Source organism: Nomascus leucogenys, chromosome 8 (assembly GCF_006542625.1).
Source record: "Nomascus leucogenys isolate Asia chromosome 8, Asia_NLE_v1, whole genome shotgun sequence".
Taxonomy (NCBI): Eukaryota; Metazoa; Chordata; class Mammalia; order Primates; family Hylobatidae; genus Nomascus; species Nomascus leucogenys.
Genome location: NC_044388.1, coordinates 13,934,464 through 13,956,058, shown reverse-complemented (window position 1 = coordinate 13,956,058; position 21,595 = coordinate 13,934,464). Strand labels below are relative to the sequence as shown.

Below are 21,595 nucleotides of genomic sequence, written 5' to 3'. Positions count from 1 at the left end.
TGGCTTGCAGATGTCTGTCTGCTTGCTGTGTTCTCAAATGGAGAGAGCTCTCTGGTGTCACTTTCTATAAAGACATTAATCTTATGGGATTAGGGCCCCACCCTTATCACCTAATTTAATTTTTATTACCTCCCTAAAGGCCTAGCTCCAACTAGAGATGGTCCCTGACTTAAGATTTTTTTGACTTTATGATGGTCCAAAAGCCATATGCACTCTAGAATCTGTACTTTGAGTACCCATAAAACCATCTAGTTTTTCATTCAGTACAGTATTTAGAAGATTACATGAAATACTCAATACTTTATTAAAAAATAAGCTTTGTGTTAGATGATTTTGCCTAACTGAAGGCTAATGTAAGTATTCTGAGCATGTTTTAGGTAGGCTACGCTAAGCTATGATGTTTGGTAGGTTAGAAGCATTAAATGCATTTTTGACTTAAGATCTTTTCAACTTAAGGTATTTTCAATTTATGGTGGGTTTATTGGAACATAACCCCTTTGTAAGTTAAGGAACATTTATATAGTCACATTAGGAGTGAGGGCTTCAGTATATGAATTTTTTTGGGGGGGAGACACAATTCAGTCCATACCAGTCATGATAAAATATGCAAAGTTATTTAAACCCTTAGAATAAACTCAAAATTCACCGCCATTATTGATTTTGGATGCCAATAACAGAATGTAGACATACAGTAGCTAGCTGTTGCCCAGTTTCATGGTCTACTTGTCCTAGCCAACCTGAGGATAGTACAGCATAAATAGATAAATTTGTGCTTGACCTTGTGATCCTTACATGTGGCAGGCTGTCTTAGTCCCTTTAGTGTTGCTAGAAAGGAATACCCAAAGCTGGATAATTTATGAATAGAAAAGGTTTATTCGGCTTATGGTTCTGATGTCTGGAAAAGTTCAAGATTGAGCATCTGCATCTGATGGGAGCCTAAGACTGCTTCTCCTCATGCCAGAAGGCAAAGGAGAGCTGGTGTGTGCAGAGATTACATGGCCAGAGAGGACGCAAAAGAAGAAAGGAAGTGCGACATTCTTTTTAACCAGCTCTGGTGGAAATAAAGAGAACTCATTTACCCCCTCCCCAGGGAGGACATTAATCTATTCATGAAGGAACCACCTCCATGACCCAACACTGCCCATTAGTCCCTACCTCCAACACTGGGGATCAAATTTCAACAGGAGGTTTAGGGGAACAAACATCTAAATTACAGCACAGGCCAACCACATGCATGCATTACCAATCAAGTAAATAATTTTGAAGTTAAATGCAGAAAACTGCAAACTTTTGAGGCTGATATCCAGGGCCAGGATTAAAATAAAAAGTATTAATGCCTTAAACAGTATGTACTGACCATCTACCCTACTGCAAGGCCCTAGGAAGAAACTGAACAGACATGGTTCCTGATTCAACGGAGTTTACAATCTAGGTAGGGATACAGGCAAACCATTTCAATAGCTCGGATGGAGAAAATACCTGTGCTCCAAGGAAGGTACCTAACTCAGCAAGCTTCCCTGATGAACGACCCTAAACTGTGTCACAAAGATGGTTAAGAAGAAATGAGGCGGCTGGGCGTGGTGGCTAACGCCTGTAATCCCAGCACTTTGGGAGGCCGAGGCTGGCGGATTACGAAGTCAAGAGATCGAGACCATCCTGGCCAACATGGTGAAACCCCGACTCTACTAAAAATACAAAAAAATTAACTGGGCGTGGTGGTACATGCCTGTAATCCCAGCTACTCGGGAGGCTGAGGCAGGAGAATCGCTTGAACCCGGAGGCGGAGGTTGCAGTGAGCCGAGATCGCGCCACTGCACTCCACTCTGGCGACAGAGCGAAACTCGGCTCAAAAAAAAAAAAAAAAAAAGAGGCGGGTTACGGCGCGGGTGCGGGGGGGCAGGGAAGGGGGCCTGCAGCACCGGCGAGGGGAAGAACCAACTTACTGATACCTCAGCCAGTGGCTGAAGCCCTAAGAATGGGCAGACCTGGCTCCGAAGGTCTCTTCATAACACGACTGCCGCCAAGAATGTAAGCTGCCCAAGCACGAGGACACTTTTAGAGGGCCCTCAGACTCAGCTTCTTTCGGTCTGTGCCTCAAATTAAGCACATGTCTTACATTTCTCCCAGGTCCCAATTTTCAAGGCTGCTTTTCTTTGTTTTTCTTTGTCGCTCCCCGCTCCTAAGAACCTTCGGCTGGGAAGACATTCTTCAGGTGCAGAAACCAGGGGGAAGCTCCCAGAGCAGTGGGGGCTGAACTCAGGACACAGTCATTTTTGCTGTTGAGCCTCTCCTGCGGCGCTGAGGAGGAAGGCTCAAAGTAACCAGCCAGAGCAGCCGCAGAGCGAAAAGCGAAGACAGTTCTGGTCGGGCCCAGCGCTTCTCAACCTCTAGCTCTCTACTCTCCGCCGCGCAGCCTCCGCTCCCTCCACATCACGCACGGCGCTTGATTGACATGTGGGCCCGCCCAATCTCAGTGCGGCAGAGACCGCTGTCGCGTCAGGGACCGGGGAAGGGGGCGACTGAACCTATCAGATTGGGTCGAGAGTGGGTTTCCTGCCAGCGCGGATCCGCCTGCCCACCGCGCGTGCCCCGCCCCTCTCCCGAGAGCTACGCGGCGGCGGCGGAGCGCAGGCCTCGTGCCGTTACGGCCATCACGGCGGCCGCGGTGGCGTCCTGGAGCCCTCCTCAGGTGAGCTGGAGCTGCCCGGCTCGGCAGCGGGAAGGTGAGACGGCCTTGTTGGCAGGCAGACACACACCCCCCTTCAGTCCGCTGTCCGTCCACACAGCCTGTTACTCGCTGCGTCGCTTCCTCTTCCCCCGCTGAGTTAGCCCCGGGGGCGCCGTCTGCAGGCTCGGAGCTGAGCCGGAGGGGGCGCGGAGGCTGCTCAGAGGGTCCAGACTTCTGTACTGGGATTCCGCGAGACCCTCGGGCCGTTGCCCCAGGGAGCGTGACCCCGCGGCCTCCTTGTCAGCCCCTGGAGCGCTGTGTCGGGCTGAGAGCCGGGGCGGCCGCCCGTGCGAGGCTGGGAGGTCGAGTGTGCGGCGCGCTGGCTGACTTGTCTGTTTTCTCCTGAAAAAGTCCTTTTGCCAGCTGTGGCGTAATCCGAGGCCGGGAAGGTAGGGACGTGGTAGGAGGAAGGGCGCTCTCACCTCCAGCCCGAGAGGAGGGGAGGCGGCAGCCTGCGCGGTGCTGCGGGTGGACATCTTCGGGACGCGCCCTCCCCCCTCCCCCCACCCCCCGACCGTTTTCTAGTCCGGGGCTGTGACTTTAATCGTCTGGACCTGCTTCAGATTCGTACGCGAGTTGCTGGGGCTGTGAACTTTTGACTTGAGTTGTAATATGTTTGGTAAAACAAAAAAACATTCCGACAGGTTTTGTAACCTTTCTTCTGTATTAACATACAAGTTAAATTCGCTGTTAGAAGCTCAGGAAGCTGGGTTTTATTCAGGGCTGAGGACGTAACCGTGGGAAGGCTCTCGGTGTCAAACTGATGGACCTGGAGTCACCTGAAAATAATTATACACGTTAGATTAGGTAAGAAGCCCTAGAAATTTGGAAAGAATTAGGTTAAAGAGAATTTTCTAACTCCTCTTTGGGTAGGGAGCAAAGCAGCTCAATGTCCTCCCAAAACGGGTGTTACCAAAAGGTACTCATTTTTAAAATTTTACTTTGATAAACGTATGACAAACCAACTATAACGATTTCTTCAGCACCTGGAAACCAGTGTGCCTAAACTCTCAGTCTTCAGCGAGGTCACACAGTAAACGGAGAAATAACCTAAGAAGAAAGTTTTGTTTGGTAATTGTCAATAATATTCTTTCTTTTCTTTTTAAAACACTTTATTTTCTTGTGGGGGTGGAGTCTGTGATGTTCTTAAATAGGCATCCCATTCACAACTTGATAGTAATATGCACTGGTTGATAAATGGTACTTTCTTTTCATCTTGACCACAAACTCAGACTTCTTTGGGAAAATTGTGATCTGTGGGAATTGGCTGTAATATCCATAAACATAGTTTGCAGAGTGTTCAGATCTACTCAGCTGTTGGCTCATGTATTAAATTTTAAAATGTGTACTTATTTTTCTAGGCATTATCTTTTGTCCAGGTTTCTGCAGTGCTTTCAGGTCCATCTAAATAAAATTTGAAACCTATGTGTAATGTTGGCCGGGCTCAGTGGCTCACGCCTGTAATCCCAGCACTTTGGGAGGCCGAGGCGGGCGGATCACGAGGTCAGGAGCTCTAGACCACAGTGAAACCCCGTCTCTACTAAAAACACAAAAAATTAGCCGGGCGTGGTGGCGGGCGCCTGTAGTCCCAGCTACTCGGAGAGGCTGAGGCAGGAGAATGGCGTGAACCCGGGAGGTGGAGCTTGCAGTGAGCCAAGATTGCGCCACTGCGCTCCAGCCTGGGCGACAGAGCAAGACTCCGTCTCAAAAAAAAAAAAAAAAAAAAAAAATTTTTTTGAGGCAGAGTCTCGCTCTGTTGCCCAGGTTGGAGTGCAGTGGTGTGATCGTGGCTCACTGCACCTCAACCTTCCAGGCTCAAGCGATCCTTCTGCCTTGGCTTCCTAAGTAGCTGGGACCACAGGTGCACCACCACACCTGGCTTTTTTTTTTTTTTTTTTTTTTTTAACGTAGAGACAAGGTCTTGCTGTCTTGCCCAGGCTGGTCTCAAACTCCTGAGCCCTTGTGATCCTCCCGCCTTGGCCTCCCAAAGTGTTGGGATTATAGGTGTGTGCCACCACACCTGGCCCAAGTGACTTTTGTAAAAATATTTTTTCTCCTTGCAGATTGTCTTGTTTTTTTTTCTTCTTCTTTTTTTTGGAGACATGGTTTCACTCTGTCACCTAGGCTGGAGTGCAGTGGTGCAATCATGGCTCACTGCAGTCTTAGCATCCCTAGTTTCAGCCTCCCAGCCTCAACCTCCCCAGGTAAGATAATCCTTCCACCTCATCTTCCTGAGTAGCTGCGACCACAGGCAAGCACTGCCATGCCCAGCTAAGTTTTGTATTTTTTGTAGAGACAAGGTTTTGCCGGGTTGCCCAGGCTGGTCTCAAACTCCTGGGCTCAAGTGAACCTCTCTCCTTGGCCTCCCAAAGTGTTGGGATTACCGGTGTGAACCACTGTGCCTGGCCACAGACTGTTTTTTCTAAGTTGACTTTTCTCCATTTGTTTTGGTCTCTAACTTGTATGTTGGAGTCTTACTTCAAGTGTCAGTAATGCTTGAGTGATTGATAGCTAAAAACCCTGAATTGATTGGGATTTACAGACTTTGAATTTCAATACATTACGGTCCAAGTGAGTCTTTTTTTATTTTGAGAAAACTCAGTTCAGATGTTTCCTATTGGGTCACGTTCATGAGGGAAAACTCAGTTTGCTTGAGGGTTAAAGGATGGTCACTAGTTTTTTGTTTTGTTTTGGTGTGAGGGAGCGGACTGTCATTCCCCTATTTTTGGTAGAGTACATAGACCTTTAATTATACCTGGTGATTCCTAGTTCAGGGACTCTAAAAAACAAAAACAAGGCTGGGCATGGTGGCTCACACCTGTTAATCCCAGCACTTGGGGAGGCTGAGGTGGGCAGATTGTCAGAGCCCAGTTTTTCGAGACCAGCCTGAGCAACATGGTGAAACTCCATCTCTACAACAAATACAAAATTTAGCTGGATATGGTGGCATGCACCTGGCTAGCCCAGATACTTGAGAGGCTGAGGTGGGAGGATTGCTTGATCCCAGGAGGCAGAGATTGCAGTGAGCCAAGATGGAGATTGTGCCATTGCACTCCAGCCTGGGTGACAGAGTGAGACCCTGTCTCAAAAAACAAAAGAAAAAACAAAAAAGCCTTTCTAGAGAATAAACCAACAGACTTCTGTTACTAAGAGTGGGTAGCCAACCATCAGGTAGATTTGGGTAGCTTCTAAGGATGTATCTGCTTCTCAGGCAGCTTTCACCCAGCCTTCCTTAATTTCCTCTTCCATCCAGTTCAGGCAGTACCTGGTGCTGCCAGTTCCTGTATGTTTTGAGGATTCCAAGATATAAATTGGGGTTTTCAACTCAGGGTTTAGGCTTCACCTTTCTAGAATTTACTAAATGAGTTAGTTACCAGTTGTCCATCTTTTAGCTTCTGAAATTTTGTTGCTACTGTTTGCTTGTCTGTATATTTTGCTCTTGTGGGTTAGTTTCTTAAAAAAAATCATTTATGTATTAAATCCACTGTTTTAATTATCACCTCTCCAAAACCCTATTTTTACTGCCCTAAGATAAGAATGGTTTTTACATTTTTAAAGGGCTGGAAAAAAAAAATGGATATGTGACAGAGACTCAAGCCCACAGAGACTAAAATATTTACTTTTCTTTTTTAACAGAAAAAGTTGACTTACTCTGTCCTTGTTATAAAGTTCCTGATTTCCTTTAAGAAAGCTGTTTTTAGACTACTACTACTTTTATTCCTATAAAGAAGCTTCACTTTATAATCCTGAAACTTCCTGAAGCTATCTGATTTAGTCTAATGCATATCATGGAAGTTACAAGTAAAAATTGCTATGATATACTCTGCCCTCCAAGGGATGAGATACATTTTTTAAAAAATTTAAAACTATGGAACGCTTCACGAATTTGTGTGTCATCCTTCTGCAGGGGCCCTGCTAATCTTCCCTGTGTCATTCCAGTTTTAGTCTATGTGCTGCTGAAGTGAGCACAAGATACTTCTTTAATAGAAAATCTTAAAGAGTAGGAAAAGCAAAATGTTGAAGAAAGAAATCACAGAACACATAATGTGTATACGCATGCATTGTTCTTGTCATCTAAGTGCAGAGCATAGGAGGCTCATATACTTTAAAGAGGGCTGATTAAAAAAAAATGACTCATTTAAAATATGATTTGGGCCTGTTCTTTTGGGCCTACAACTGCCCCTTTCTCCATTCTTCATAGTTAGCAAATCATAGCTGCGGGAATAAATTGGCTTTAGGTAATAAGCTGTTTGAGGCAGTAATATACATATATATTTATATATACATACATATATGTGTGTGTTGTATGTATTTGAGAGATGAGAGGGATAATTAATGTGGGTCATGTGTTATACTCAATTACATTGTTCAGAAAATAGAGTAAAATGTGTTTTTCTTTAAGTCCTGGCTTCCAGAAAGCTCAGGTATGTTTCATCTTAATTGTATGAGCGATCTAATTTCTAGTAATTATAAAGGCTTCTTGTATAATTATGTTTTTCTTTCCTCTAAATTATGTCTTTGTCATTTATGATTGTTATTTTTTAATATGTATATCCTAGACTTGTTTTTTTGTTTGTTTTTGAGACAGGTTATGGCTCTGTCACTCAGTTGAAGTGCAGTGGCACGATCTTGGCTCACTGCAACCTCCACTTCCTGGGCTCAAGCAATCCTTCCACCTTAGCCTCCCAAGTAGCTGGGACTACAGTCACGTGCCACCGTGACTGGCCAAGTTTTGTAATTTTTGTAGAGACAGGGTTTCTCCAAGTTGCCCAGGCTGGCCTCTAACTTCTGGGTTCAATTGATCCACCTGCCTTGGCCTCCCAAAGTGCTGGGATTTACAGGTGTGAGCCACTGTGCCCGGCCAGCTTCTATGAACATGTAAACTCATGCACAATTAAAAAAAAATGGGATCGCATGCCATACTTTGTTTTCTAGCTTGGCTTTTATGAACATCCTTCTGTGTCAGTGTATGCATAAATCTAAAGGTGTTTTTTGTTTTTAAAACCAAAAAAACTGCCTACGTTGTCTCTGTTATAAAGTTCCTGATTTTCTTTAATAGAGCTGTTTCTACTTTTATTCCTACAAAGAATATACGTATTTTTTTTAGGTGCTAAAAACTTCATTTTTTTCTCATCTCTAGTATCAGAGTAATACTTAATCAAAGGATAGCTGTAAGGCTACAATGAGAATTTACGAATCAGTGTAACTGCTAAGCAGTGTTTGGTATCCATGAAGAGCTTGTCTGGATCTCCCTTCCTGCCTAAGATCAATTTCTAAATGTAAAATAACTGGTTTGAAAGATATAGATGTTTATTTAAAATGTTGCTGACTGTTGCCAAACTGCTATCTAGAAAAGACATTCCAATGTACACCTTTACCACAGTGTTTCTTAACGCTGTGTTACCATTCTTTCTAGTCTTTGCCAGCCTGGTAGGCAAAAAATGGACAAAACTAAAAGGAGCATTAGACAAATCCGTAAGCATAATATGAGATATTTCAGCATGCCTCTCTGAGTAATTAGAATAATGATACAAAAATATGTAAAAGATTTAAACACTATAATTATCAAATGAATCTAATTGACATGCATTGAACATTTCACCTAATACCTACAGAATGCAGTTTTTTTTAAGTGCCTATGAAAGTTTTTCCTAAATTGACACATACTGGACAATAAAAAAATCAAAATAATCAATTCTTGAGTGTTTTCTGACATGTTGGAATTAAGCCAGAAATGGATTACCAAAAAAACTAGAAAATTGTCAGCTGTTTGAAGATAAGCAATATATTCCTGAGTAATTCAGGGATTAGAGAAGAAATAACATTAAACTATTTTGAACAGAACCATGAAAATATAGTATAACTTAAAGGATGTATATAGAGCCATGCTTGGAGGAAGAGTTATAGCCTTCAAAACTATACATGAGAAAGAATGGAGGCTAAAAATAATTGAAAGGACTTCTAAATAAAGATGGCTGAGTGAAAGACACATTTACTTTTATTCCCTTTGATAGCCCAGCAAGGTGACAGTAAAGGATACTTTTAGAAGATTTGAACTACACAGGTAAAGAGAATGAAAGAAGAGACAGCAACAATAAAATTTGGAAACTGGAAAGCAAGTGAACTGATGGTAAACTTCTTACTGGACTTAAAAATGTTTAATCCTGACTGGCAGGAGCAAAAGTAGAAAATACTGCTCAGGCTCAGGAATTGGCAGCATCAGGTGTTTTTGGCAGGGAGGAGGTAAGGGTGGTGCTAAAAACAGGAGGATTTCTTGAAAATCTGTTTAAGAAACAGCTCAATCATAATAGCCCCAAAGTGGAAGCAACTCAGATGTCCATCAGCTGATAAATGGTTACATGTAATGTATATCCACACAATTAAATACTATTTGGCAGTAAAAAGGAATACAGAACTGATACATGTTATAACATGATGAACCTTGAAAACATTATGCTATGAAAGAAGCCAGTCACAAACGACCACAGTATTGTATGATACATGCTATAACACAGATAAACCTTTAAAACATGCTAAGTAGGCCGGACACGGTGGCTCACACCTGTAATCCCAGCACTTTGGGAGGCCAAGACTGGCAGATCACTTGAGGTCCGGAGTTTGAGACCAGCCTGGCCAACATGGTGAAACCCCGTCTTGACTATAAACACACAAATTAGCCGGACGTGGTGGCGGGCACCTATAATCCCAGTTACACGGGAGGCCGAAGCAGGAGAATCATTTGAACTGTGGAGGTGGAGGTTGCAGTGAGCCAAGATAGCGACACAGCACTTTAGCCAGGGCGACAGAGTGGGACTCTGTCTCAAAAACAAGCAAATGTGCTAAGTAAAGACCACATTGTATGATTCCATTTGTATGAAGTGTCCAGAAATTGTGTATTTGTAGAGATAGAGTGGTTGCATAGGACTGGGAGTAGGGGAGGTTAGAGGGAAATGGGAAGTGACTCTAGGGTATGGAGTTTCTTTTTGGGGTGACAAAAATTTTCTAAAATTCACTGTGGGAATAGTTGTGCAACTGAATAGACTGAAACATTGAATTGCATACTTTAAATGAGTGAGTTTTATGATAATCTGAGTTATATCTCAATAAAGCTTTTTTTTTTTTTTTTTTTTTAGAAAGCTTGAATCTAGATTCCTTCTTTAGTTTGTATCGCTGAGTTACTGCCTTCTTCAGTACCCCAGCAAGAAGACTGACTATTGTTTCTGACACTGAGGGTGAGCACTAGACACAATTGGAGGTCAAGCGTTCTACAGAAAACACCGAATTAAGTTAAAATGCTCAATATTGAGACCCTTACTGAGGCCTCTTCTCTTTGGCTTCCAGAATTCTGACAATCAAGTGGGAATTTGGAGGATGGTTCTCTTACTAACCCAAGAAGAGAACCTATGTTATTTACAATAGCTTTTATGACCCTCCTTTTAAATATGAGGAGATAATCAAGGTTCACCAGACATGTGAAGAAAGCTGCTCATATAAGAAACCAAAAGAAATAGAAAAAAAAAAAAACTGGGAGCAATCAGAACAACAAAAAAAGGCTCAATAGAACACTCAATAGAAAGGTTGAAGTTAGAGTAAAGGAGTCCTTTCATAAAGTAGAGGAAAAGATGGAAAATAAATGAGAAAAGAAAATTAAAAGGTCAGTCAGAGGTCAACTTCCAAATAACAGAAGTACTAGTAGACATCAGAGAAAAGAAGGAATTATCAGTAAAATATTCAAGAAAAATTCACAGAATCAAGGAACATGATTTTGCAGAATGAGAGGCTCTCTGGGTACCCTGGAAAAATGAAAGAAAATAGATATACACTTTCAATTAAAGCCTATTCAGGAAAAGGGAGACCACACCAATTACTGTACCAGAATCTAAAATAAAGAGTTGTTTACCCAGATATTATGGGTTGAGTTATATCTCCCTCAGAAAGATATGTTGAATTCCTAATCCCTAGTACTTAAGAATGTGACCTTATGTGCACTATTCACAATAGCAAAGACTTGGAACCAACCCAAATGTCCATCAACAATAGACTGGATAAAGAAAATGTGGCACATGTACAGCATGGAATACTATGCAGCCATAAAAAAGAATGAGTTCATGTCCTTTGCAGGGACATGGATGAATCTGGAAGCCACCATTCTCAGCAAAATATCACAAGGACAGAAAACCAAACACTGCATATTCTCACTCATAAGTGGGAGTTGAACAATGAGAACACATGGACACAGGGAGGGGAACATCACACACTGGGGCCTGTTGGGTGGGGGGCAGGGGGAAGGATAGCATTAGGAGAAATAATGTAAATGACAAGTTGATGGGTGCAGCAAACCAACATGGCACGTGTATATCTCTGTAACAAACCTGCACGTTGTGCACATGTATCCTAGAACTTAAAGTATATATATATTAAAAAAAAAAAAAAAAAAAAAAAAGGCCGAGCGCAGTGGCTCACGCCTGTAATCCCAGCACTTTGGGAGGCTGAGATGGGTGGATCACGAGGTCAGGAGATTGAGACCATCCCGGCTAACACGGTGAAACCCCGACTTTGCTAAAAATACAAAAAAATTAGCCAGGTGTGGTGGTGGGCACCTGTAGTCCCAGTTAGTCAGGAGGCTGAGGCAGGAGAATGGCGTGAACCCGGGCGGTGGAGCTTGTAGAGAGCCGAGGTCATGCCACTGCACTCCAGCCTGGGTGACAGAGCGAGACTCCGTCTCAAAAAAAAAAAAAAAAGAATGTGACCTTATTTTGAAATGGGGTCTTTACAGAGGTAAACAAGTTAAAATGAGGTTATTAGGGTGGACCCTAATCCAGCATGACTTCAGGCCTTTTCAAAAAGGGGGAGATTTTGACACAGAGACAGAACATCAGGGAGAAAATTACTATCTACAAGCCAACTAGGAGGGAGCCTAGAGCAGATTCTTCCTAGCATCTTCAGAAGGAACATGTTCCTGCCGAAATACCTTGATTTCAGACTTCTGGCCTCCAGAACAGTGAGAATGTGTTTCCTTGATGTTGCCACTTGATATCTCCTGGATCTTGAACTTAAGACAATCAGCAAACTTCTTGTTTGTTTTTTTGAGGCAGGGTCTTGCTCTGTGACCCATGCTAGAGTGCAGCCTCAATCTCCTAGGCTCCAGGGATCCTCATATTTCAGCCTCCCATGTAGCTAGGTGTGTGTGCTACCATACTAGCTAATTTTTTGACCCTTTGTAGAGATGGGGATTCTCGCTTCTTTGCCCTGGCTGGTCTTGAACTCCTGGGCTCAAGCAGTCCTTCCGCCGCAGCCTCCCAAAGTATGGGGATTATGGGTGTTAGGTTACCACACCCAGCCAACAAACTCTTGATCCCTTCATTCTTAAACTGCACTCCAGGTCTGCTTTCTGCCCTCCACCCTACATTTGTTCATTTCTGTCTTTCTCATTTCATTAAATGGGATACTCAGTAGCTAGAAGCCAGGTGTCATACTTGATACCTTTCTTTTCCTCATTCTAACTCTCACATACTTCCAGTCCATCAGTAAATCCTGTCTTTTCTACCTCCAAATACATCTTGAATTCTTCTTTTCTGTATCTGCATCACCATACCAAGTCAAGCAACCATCATCTCTTCACTTACACTGTTGGCCTCTTATTTTATTTTATTTGAGATGGAGTCTCACTCTGTCACCCAGGCTGGAGTGCAGTGGTGCAGTCTTGGCTCACTGCAACCTCTGCCTCCTGGGTTCAAGCAGTTCTTCTGCCTCAGCCTCTCGAGTAGCTGGGACTACAGGTGCATGCCACTACGCCCGGTTAATTTTTGTATTTTTAATGGGGACGGGATTTCACCATATTGGCCAGGCTGGTCTTGAACTCCTGACTTCATGATCTGCCTGCCTTGGCCTCCCAAAGTGCTGGGATTAGAGGCGTGAGCCACCACGCCCAGCTTCTATTTTTTATTGTGGTAAACTGCATAAGCATAAAGTTGAACATCTTAACCATTTTAAGTATACAGTTCAGTATTAAGTATATTCACATTGTTGTACAACCAATCCCCAGAACTTTTTCATCTTGTAAAACTGAAACTGTATACATACTAACAACTCCCCAAGTCTCCCCTCCTCCTAGCCCCTGGCAACCACTATTCTTTGTTTCTCCTTTATGTTTGTATAAATTTGTTTTCTCTAGGTACCTCATATAAATGGAATCATATATTGTCTTTCCGTGGCTGGCTTATTTCACTTAATGTCTTGAAGGTTCATCCGTTTTGTAGCACATGTCAAAATTTTCTTCCTTGTTAAGGCTGAATAATATTCTATTGCTTATATATACCACATTTTGTTTATCCATTCATTTGTTGATGAGCAGCTTGGGTTGCTTCCACATTGTAGCTGTTAAGAATAATGTTTCTATGAACATGGGTGTAGAAATATGTGTTCAGGTTCCTGCTTTCAGTTTTTTGATGTACACCCAGAAGTTGAATTGCTGGATTATATGGTAAGCTATTTTTTATCTTTTGAGGAACCACCATACCGTTTTCCATAGCAGCTGCACCATTTTACATTACCACCAACCATGCATAAGGGTTCCAGTATCATTACATTTTCACTAACACTTGTTTTCTGTGTGTTTTTTTTTTTTTTTTGAGACGGTGTCTGGGTCTGTCGCCCAGGCTGGAGTGCAGTGGCGCGATGTCGGCTCACTGCAAGCTCCGCCTCCTGGGTTCACGCCATTTTCCTGCCTCAGCCTCCCGAATAGCTGGAACTACAGGTGCCTGCCACCGCGCCCAGCTAATTTTTTTGTATTTTTAGTAGACAGGGTTTCACTGTGTTAGCCAGGATGGTGTCGATATCCTGACCTCGTGATCCGCCCACCTCGGCCAAAGTACTGGGATTACAGGCATGAGCCACTGCGCCTGGCTGTGTGTTTTTTTTTTTTAAATAGTAGCTATCTTAATGGTGATATCTCTGTGGTTTTGATTTGCATTTCCATAACGGCTAGTGATGATGAGCATCTTTTCATATGCTTGTTGGCCATTTGTATATATTTCGAGAAATGTCTATTTTGTTTGTTTGCCCATTTTTCATTTGGGTTATGTTTTTGTTGAGTCTGACAGGTCTTTTTATTTTTACTTTTGTCTGTCCATTTAACTCATTCTTCACACAGCAGCACACAACAACCAGAGAAATGTTTTTAAGATTTCTGCATTAATGATACAACAATAAATCTTACTTGGCAGCATAATACAATGAAAGGTTACTTTCTCACATCTGTGTGTGTGTGTGTGTGTGTGTGTGTGTGTGTGTTGAGGGGCATCTTTGCTTTATGCAGTCACTTGGAGCACAGGTACCTGTATTTTATGTCACCACTATAATCAGCTTTGGCTTCTCAGATAATTTTGGAAGGGAAAGTGTGTGTGGAGAAAGATTTTAGGGTCCAGGCTAGAAGTGGCATATATCACTTTTACCCATTCAGTTCCATTGGTCAGAACTGAGTCGTGATCTTACCTAATTGCAGGGGTGGCTGGGAAATGTAATATAGCAGTGTTCTAATGAAGAGAACACAGTCATTAGTGAATACTAGCAGTTTCTGTCACAGCGTGTATTGGATTATTATTTCCTTGCTTAAAATCCTTCTTATTACATGACTTTTTAAAAGACAGAGTCTCATTCTGTTGCCCAGGCTGGAATGCAGTGGTGTGATCTCAGCTCACTGCAACCTCCGCCTCCTGGGTTCAAGCAATTCTTGTGCCTCAGCCTCCCAAGTAGCTGGGATTACAGGCATGCGCCACCACACCCAGCCAATTTTTTGTGTTTTTTAGTAGACACAGGGTTTACCATGTTGGCCAAGGCTGGTCTCGTACTACTGGCATCATGTGATCTGTCCACCTTGGCCTCCCAAAGTGCTGGGATTACAGGCATGAGCCCCCATGCCCAGCCTACTTCTTATTACTTCTTATTACATGTAGAATAAAATTGGCCTGTGTCTCTCCCAATCTCACATTGTACCACTTTTGCCCTTGTTCTCTGGCCACATCTCTAGCCACACAGTCATTTTCTGTAACGTGAGATTTTTTTTTCCCCCTCCTGGAACCTATGTGCTTTGCAGTTTCTTTTGTTTGGAGCACTCTACTTTAAATATTTACATGACTGCCTCCTCTTCATACGTAAAATGTCCACGTAAATTTTTTATCTCTAACTACAAGCTCTAATTAGAGTAGCACTCATATTCTGTCCTTTATGATAGCACTGTGTTAATCTTTGTCACAGCATTTTTTGCAACCTGTAATTATTTTATTTGAAAAAATTTTATTCCTCTGCTAGAAAGAGGTGTCTGTCTTGCTCACTGTTGTATCCCTGCGTTAACTGGCCAATGCTTAGGATACATTAGTCATTCAGTAGATACGTTGTTGGAGGGAATCTATTATATAGAACAGACTGAAATGGAGATAGTTGAATTTTAACCAAGAGCTCTTAGGATAATTTAGGTGAGTTGCTGAAGGCTTGAGTTTTAGTGATATCAGTGTAAATGGAACAGAAAAGGATGGATGAGAGGCATTTCAAGAGAAAAACCAATACAAATTGATGTGTGACTTAAGGGGAACCTGGGTGAATTGGAAGATAATGATTTATAATTATAATTAATAGATTGGTAAAGAGGATAGAAGAGCTGGATTTTTGGAGATGATGCATATTCAATTTTTGGAGATTGATGCATATTCAGTTTGAGGTGATAGCAAGATATTTGAGTAGAAATGTTGAGGAACAGTAGCTTGGATTAGAGAACACAATTGAAATTACAGAGCCTAGGCCAGAGGTGATATGATGAAGTCATAAAAATGAACGAGCTCTCTAGAGAGAGGGTATATGTGAGAAGAGCAGATGGCTCAGTGGAAGGAAAATGAGCCAGAAATGGAAACCAGAAGCAGGTGGTGTGGAGGGAGGGAAACCAATTTAATGTAGGGGTAAGGAAACCAGCAGTTTCAAGAAAGAGGGATGATTAGGTTGGCTGCCTCCAGTATAGCTATTCCTTGTCATATGCATTTGAAAGTTCTGAAGTGTTACCTTTTATTAAGTAGTTTGAGATCAGAGGGTACCTTGGGTTTTATTTATTCTATAAGAAAGTATAGCTTAATGAGAATGATAGAGTACAGCTTTGAGTTCTTGTCTTGTCTTTTTTTTTGAAACAGGGTCCTGCTCTGTGGCCCAAGCTGGAGTGCAGTGGTGCCGCCTCGCTCACTGCAACCTCCGCCTCCTGGGTTCAAGCAATTCTTGTGCCTCAGCCTCCAGAGTAGCTAGGATTACAGGCATGTGGCACTATGCCCGGCTAATTTCTGTATTTTTAGTAGAGATGGAGTTTCATCATTTTGGTCAGGCTGGTCTCGAGGTGATCCTTCTGCCTTGGCCTCCCAAAGTGTAGGCTTGAGCCACCACGCCTGACCTTTTTTTTTTTTTTTTTCTGTTTTTGAGAGGGAGTCTCACTCTATTGCCCAGGTTGGAGTGCAGTGGCCCGATCTCGGCTCACTGCAACTTCCACCTCCTGGATTCAAGGGATTCTCCTGCCTCAGCCTCCCAAGTAGCTGGGATTACAGGCACCTGCCACCACGCCTGGCTAATTTTTGTATATTTAGTAGAGACGGTTTTTCACCATGTTGGCCAGGCCAAATGTAAACTTTCATTGTATTATGCTGCCAAGTAAGATTTATTGTTGTATCATTAATGCAGAAATCTTAAAAACATTTCTCTGGCTGTTGTGTGCTGCTGTGTGAAGAATGAGTTAAATGGACCTGAACTCCTGACCTCAAGTGATCTGCCCACCTTGGCCTCCCAAAGTGTTGAGATTATAGGTGTGAGCCACTGCGCCTGCCCAAGTTCTTATGTTTTAGAGATATTTACTTAAATATTTATGGATGAAAATATTTTTTAGAGGTGTACACTGAAATATTTACAGACAAATTTTTGGAGGTATACACTGAAATATTTACAGGCAAAAGTGTTTTGCTTCAAAATACTTAAGCAAGGAAACAGGAATGGGTGAGAATATGGATATTGTGGCCATGGACAAGTGGCCTTGAGTTGATGATTTTAGCTACATGATGGGTTTAAGGGGTTTGTTCTCTTCTTTAATGTGTGTTTGAAATTTTACATAATAGAAATTATAAAAGGAGGGAATTGTCTTTTCCAGCTATAACCTTGGGCACATTACTTAAACTTTTTTGAGACAGGGTCTTGCTCTATCACGTAGGCTAGAGTGCAGTGGCTCGATACTCTTCAGCTCCTTAAGTAGCTGGAACTATAGGTACATGCCACCATGGCTGGTTAATTTTTGAATTTTTTGTAGAGACAGGATTTTGCCATGTTGCCCAGGCTGGCCTCCAACTCCTGGGCTCAAGTGATTTGCCTGCCTTGGCCTCTGAAAGTGCTGGGATTACAGGTGTGAGCCACTGCACCCAGTGTACTTAAACCTTTGAAGCCTTAGTTTCTTCAGTTAAAAATGGTGATATTAATACTGATTTTATCAGTTTGCTGTGGTGATTAATGACAATATATTAAAACCACTTAGCATACTTACTCTGTGCACTCATTGTCCAGTAAATATTTCTGAAGTGAAATACAGTGAGATAATACAGTTAGGCATCAAGGTTAAGGGGTTTGTAGAGGGAGAAAAGGTTCTGGGCTCCTTATAGCAACCTTTCTTAAGAGATATGTTCTTTTTAGAATGTTGTAAAGTTGGAATGGCTAACTTAAAAGCTTCCATAGACATAATATTTATTTATTTTGGCATGTTTTTAGTAGGAGTTTTCTGATCTGAATGTGTACAAAAGCAGCAGTACAGTGGTATTTCATCTGTTCTAAACCACATCCTTTTACTGAATCTTATTCCGGAAGCATTTATAAGGCAGGTGCCCCTTTGAAAGACATTGTCCTTTAAAGTAGTTTGAAGGTAAATTTTCATTTAACATTAAAGTCAAATGAGGGAATACTTAAAATGGAAGCATGGGTTCATAAAATTGTATAAACACTAACTTCTTAGAGCACCTGACTTAAAGTGTATATTTTTTGGTAGTAACTTGGCTCTAGGTAGTATATAGTTATCTTTTTTTTTTCTTTTGCAGTAAAACTTGGTTATGGATCGTATATACTTGTCCTTTGGTATCCATGAGGTATTGGTTCCAAGACTCCTTGCAAATACCAAAATTTGAGGATGCTTGAGTCTCTTGTGTAAAATGGAGTAGTATTTACATATAACCTATGCACATCTCCTGTATACTCGAACTCATCTCTAGATTACCTAATACATTGTAAATGGTATTTAGATAGTTAATACTATATTGTTTAGGGAATAATGACAAGGAAAAAACATCTGTATATGTTTAGTACAGGTGCATTTTTTTTCCTGAATGTTTTAAATCCACGGCTGGTTGAATTCATAGATGCGGAACCCATGGATACAGAGGGCCAACTGTACTAAGAAATTACTGTCACAGTCTGTAGATGTCATACAGTTTTGTCTCCAGATAAATAAGAGACCTGTGAACACAAAGGAAACTTTCTTGTATGCCTTTTCATTCTCATGTTTTTAAAGTTTGTTTATTTTTTGTTTAGGGAACTTTAATGAGTTACTTAGGCGGAGTTTGGAACTGTCCTGTAGCTACGTGATCAGTCATTTTTTTTTTCCTTTCTTTTTCTTTTTTTCTGAGACGGAGTTTTGCTCTTATTGCCCAGGCTGGAATGCAATGGCACAATCTCAGCTCACTGCAACCTCCGCCTCCCAGGTTCAAGTGATTCTTATGCCTCAGCCTCCCAAGTAGCTGGGACTACAGGCATGTGCCAGGCTAATTTTTGTGTTATTAGTAGAGACGGGGTTTCACTATGTTGGCCAGGCTGGTCTCGAACTCCTGACCTCAGGTGATCCACCTGCTTTGGTCTCCCAAAGTGCTGGGATTACAGGTGTGAGCCACCGCGCCCAGCCCCTATCTTATATATTGTGTTTTATTTCTTTAGAAATGAGGTTTCACTGTGTTTTCCAGACTGGAGTACAGTGGCTGTTCACAGGCACCATCATAATGCACTGCGGCCTCCAACTCTTGGCCTCAAATGATCTTCCCACCTTATCCTCTTGAGTATCTGGGACTACAGGAGTGCACCGCCATGCTCAGCATTTTTTTTCTATCTTAACATAAAATGGAAAAAAAGTTACCATTGCCTTTTCTCCTGACAAATAGCAGCCTAAGTAAGACTGGTAGTTTGGAATAAAGGATAAGTTAAAAGGGCAGGAAGGTGAGGAGAGAAGTGTTTAAAAATGAAGGCGAGAAGGAGAAAAAGGAGTTGAGAGATAAAGTTTATATTTTCCTGTGCCTTAATATCAACTTGCAGTGAATTAGTTGAAAATTGGCCTTGCCAGTTACATATAATTGGTGACTTTTAAGTTGTTTGCCACCTGGAACAGACATAACTTCTTTAGCATAAAATTCAGATACAACTGTCGTTGAATTTATGTTTCCATAAAATTGGTAGAACTTTTAGCATTAGGTAGGAGAAGAGGACAGGGAAAGACAGCTATGTCTCAGGCACTGTACTGTTTTACCTATTTTGTTAAATCCTCACAGCAACCCTGTAGGTAGGTGTTACTGAAGTTAGATAACTTGCTCAGTGTTACACAGATAATAAATGACAGAGCAAGAATTCAAACTGTAATGTTTCTGTTCTCGTTATCTTTTATTCATCGCCTTCATTATTTTTTCTTTCTTTTTTTTTTTTCTTTTGAGATGGAGTCTTGCTCTTGTCACCCAGGCTGGAGTGCAATGGCATGATCTCTGCTCACTGGAACCTCCGCCTCCTGGGTTCAAGTAATTCTCCTGCCTCAGCCTCCCAAGTAGCTGGGATTACAGGCATGGGCCACCACGCCTGGTTAATTTTGTATTTTTAATAGAGTTGGGGGTTTTGCCATGTTGGTCAGGCTGGTCTTGAACTCCTGACCTCAGGTGATCCACCCGCCTCAGCCTCCCAAAGTGCTGGGATTACAGGTATGAGCCACCATGCCTGGCCTGATGATGGACACTTTGGTTGCTTCCACTTTTTGGCTGTTGTGAATAATGCTGTTATGAACATGGGTGTACAAATATCTATTTGAGTTCTCACTTTTACTTCTTTTGGGTTTGTATCCAGAAGTGAAATTGCTGGATCATATGGTAATTCTGTTTCTAATTTTTTGAAGAACTGCTATGTGGGTTTCCACAGTGGCTGTACCATCTTATCTTCCCACCAGCAACGCACAAGGGTTCTAATTTTCTACATCTTCACAAACACTTGGTATTTTCTGTAGTCATCATCTTTTTTTTTTTTTTTTTTTGAGACGGAGTCTCGCTCTGTCACCCAGGCTGGAGTGCAGTGGCGCAGTCTTGGCTCACTGCAAGCTCCACCTCCCGGGTTCATGCCATTCTCCTGCTTCAGCCTCTCCGAGTAGCTGGGACTACAGGCGCCCGCCACCACGCCTGGCTAATTTTTTTTGTATTTTTAGTAGAGACGGGGTTTCACCGTGGTCTCGATCTCCTGACCTCGTGATCCGCCTGCCTCGGCCTTCCAAAGTGCTGGGATTACAAGCGTGAGCCACTGCGCCCGGCCATCTTTTTTTTTAGTAATAGCCATGGTGATGGTTGTGAGGGGGTATTATTGTGGTTTTGATTTGGATTTTTCTAATGGCTGGTGATATCATCTTTTCATGTGCTTATTCACTGTTTGCATATCTTCTTTGGAGAAGTGTCTATTCAATTCCTTCCCCATTTTTGTGTTGGATTTTTATTTTATTCTTTTTAGAGACAGTCTCACTGTATCACTCAGGCTGGAATACAGTGACATAATCATGGCTCATTGCAATCTCATCCTCCTGGGCTCAAGTGATCCTCCTGTCTCAGCCTCCTGAGTAGCTAGGACTATAGGTGCATGCCACTGCTTGGCTCATTTATTTATTTTTTGTAGAGATGGGGGTCTCACTATGTTGCCCAAGCAGGTCTTGAACTTTTAGCCTCAAGGGATCCTCCTGTCTCAGCCTCCCAAAGTGCTGGGACTATAGGTGTGAGTCACCACTGAATTTTGTTGTTGTTGTTGACTTGTAAGAGTTCTTTATATATTCTGAATATCCCTGTCCTATCAGATGTGATTTCCAAATATTCCTTTCTGTGGGTTACCTTTTCACTGTATTAATTTAGTGTCCTGTCATATACAAAGTTTGTTAAAAAGATCTTAATTTTGATGAAGTCCAGTTTGACTCTTTTCAGTTGCCTGTGCTACTGATGTCCTGGATTGTCTGAGTGGGCTCTGGTAATCACAACAGTCCTTATCAGAGGGAATCAATTAGTCCAAGAAAGGGATGTGATGCTGAAAGCAGAAATCTTGATGATGTGGCCAAGAGCAAAGGAATGTAAGCAGCTTCTAGGAGCTGGAATAGACAAAGATTAGATTCTTCTCTAGAGCCTCCTGAAGGAACGCAGGCTTTGATTGTAGCTTTGTAATCTACTCCATCCAGGCTGCTGCAAATGCCAAACAGGCCTGTAAGAGCTGTTTTAGACTTAATGACCTCTAGAACTGTAAGATCACACATTTGTGTTGTTTTAAGCCACTATTGTTACACAGCATTAGGCAATTAATACAACTAGACTCAAAGGAGAGACTGAGAGCATGAAGATTATACATGAGACTTTTAAAATACTTTATTTCAATAGGTTTTTGGGGAACCGATGGTGTTTGATTACATGAGTAAGTTCTTTAGTGGTGATTTCTGAGATTGGTACAACCATCACCCAACAGCAATGTACACTGTACCCAATGTGTAGTCTTTTATCCCTCACGACACCACCCTTATCATTCATATGCTTTTGCATC

The 21,595-nt window shown here is 42.1% G+C and overlaps 1 protein-coding gene and 1 non-coding gene across 3 annotated transcripts in view; one reads left to right on the top strand and one right to left on the bottom strand.

Moving 5' to 3' along the window:
• The first annotated feature begins 1,875 nt into the window (after positions 1 to 1,875).
• The window catches only part of NCK1 (NCK adaptor protein 1), a 77,973-nt gene continuing 58,253 nt past the window's right edge, over positions 1,876 to 21,595 (top strand). The window contains exon 1 of one of the 2 annotated variants that reach the window (XM_003265266.4): positions 1,876 to 2,689. The gene's annotated coding sequence lies outside the window, so the exon portion shown is untranslated. Of the gene's footprint in view, positions 2,724 to 21,595 lie in introns of both variants that reach the window. The other variant, XM_012508612.2, reaches the window with a different exon arrangement.
• On the bottom strand, positions 6,591 to 6,697 carry LOC115836424. The gene has a single exon (XR_004031508.1). It is a non-coding gene; the product is annotated as a U6 spliceosomal RNA (small nuclear RNA).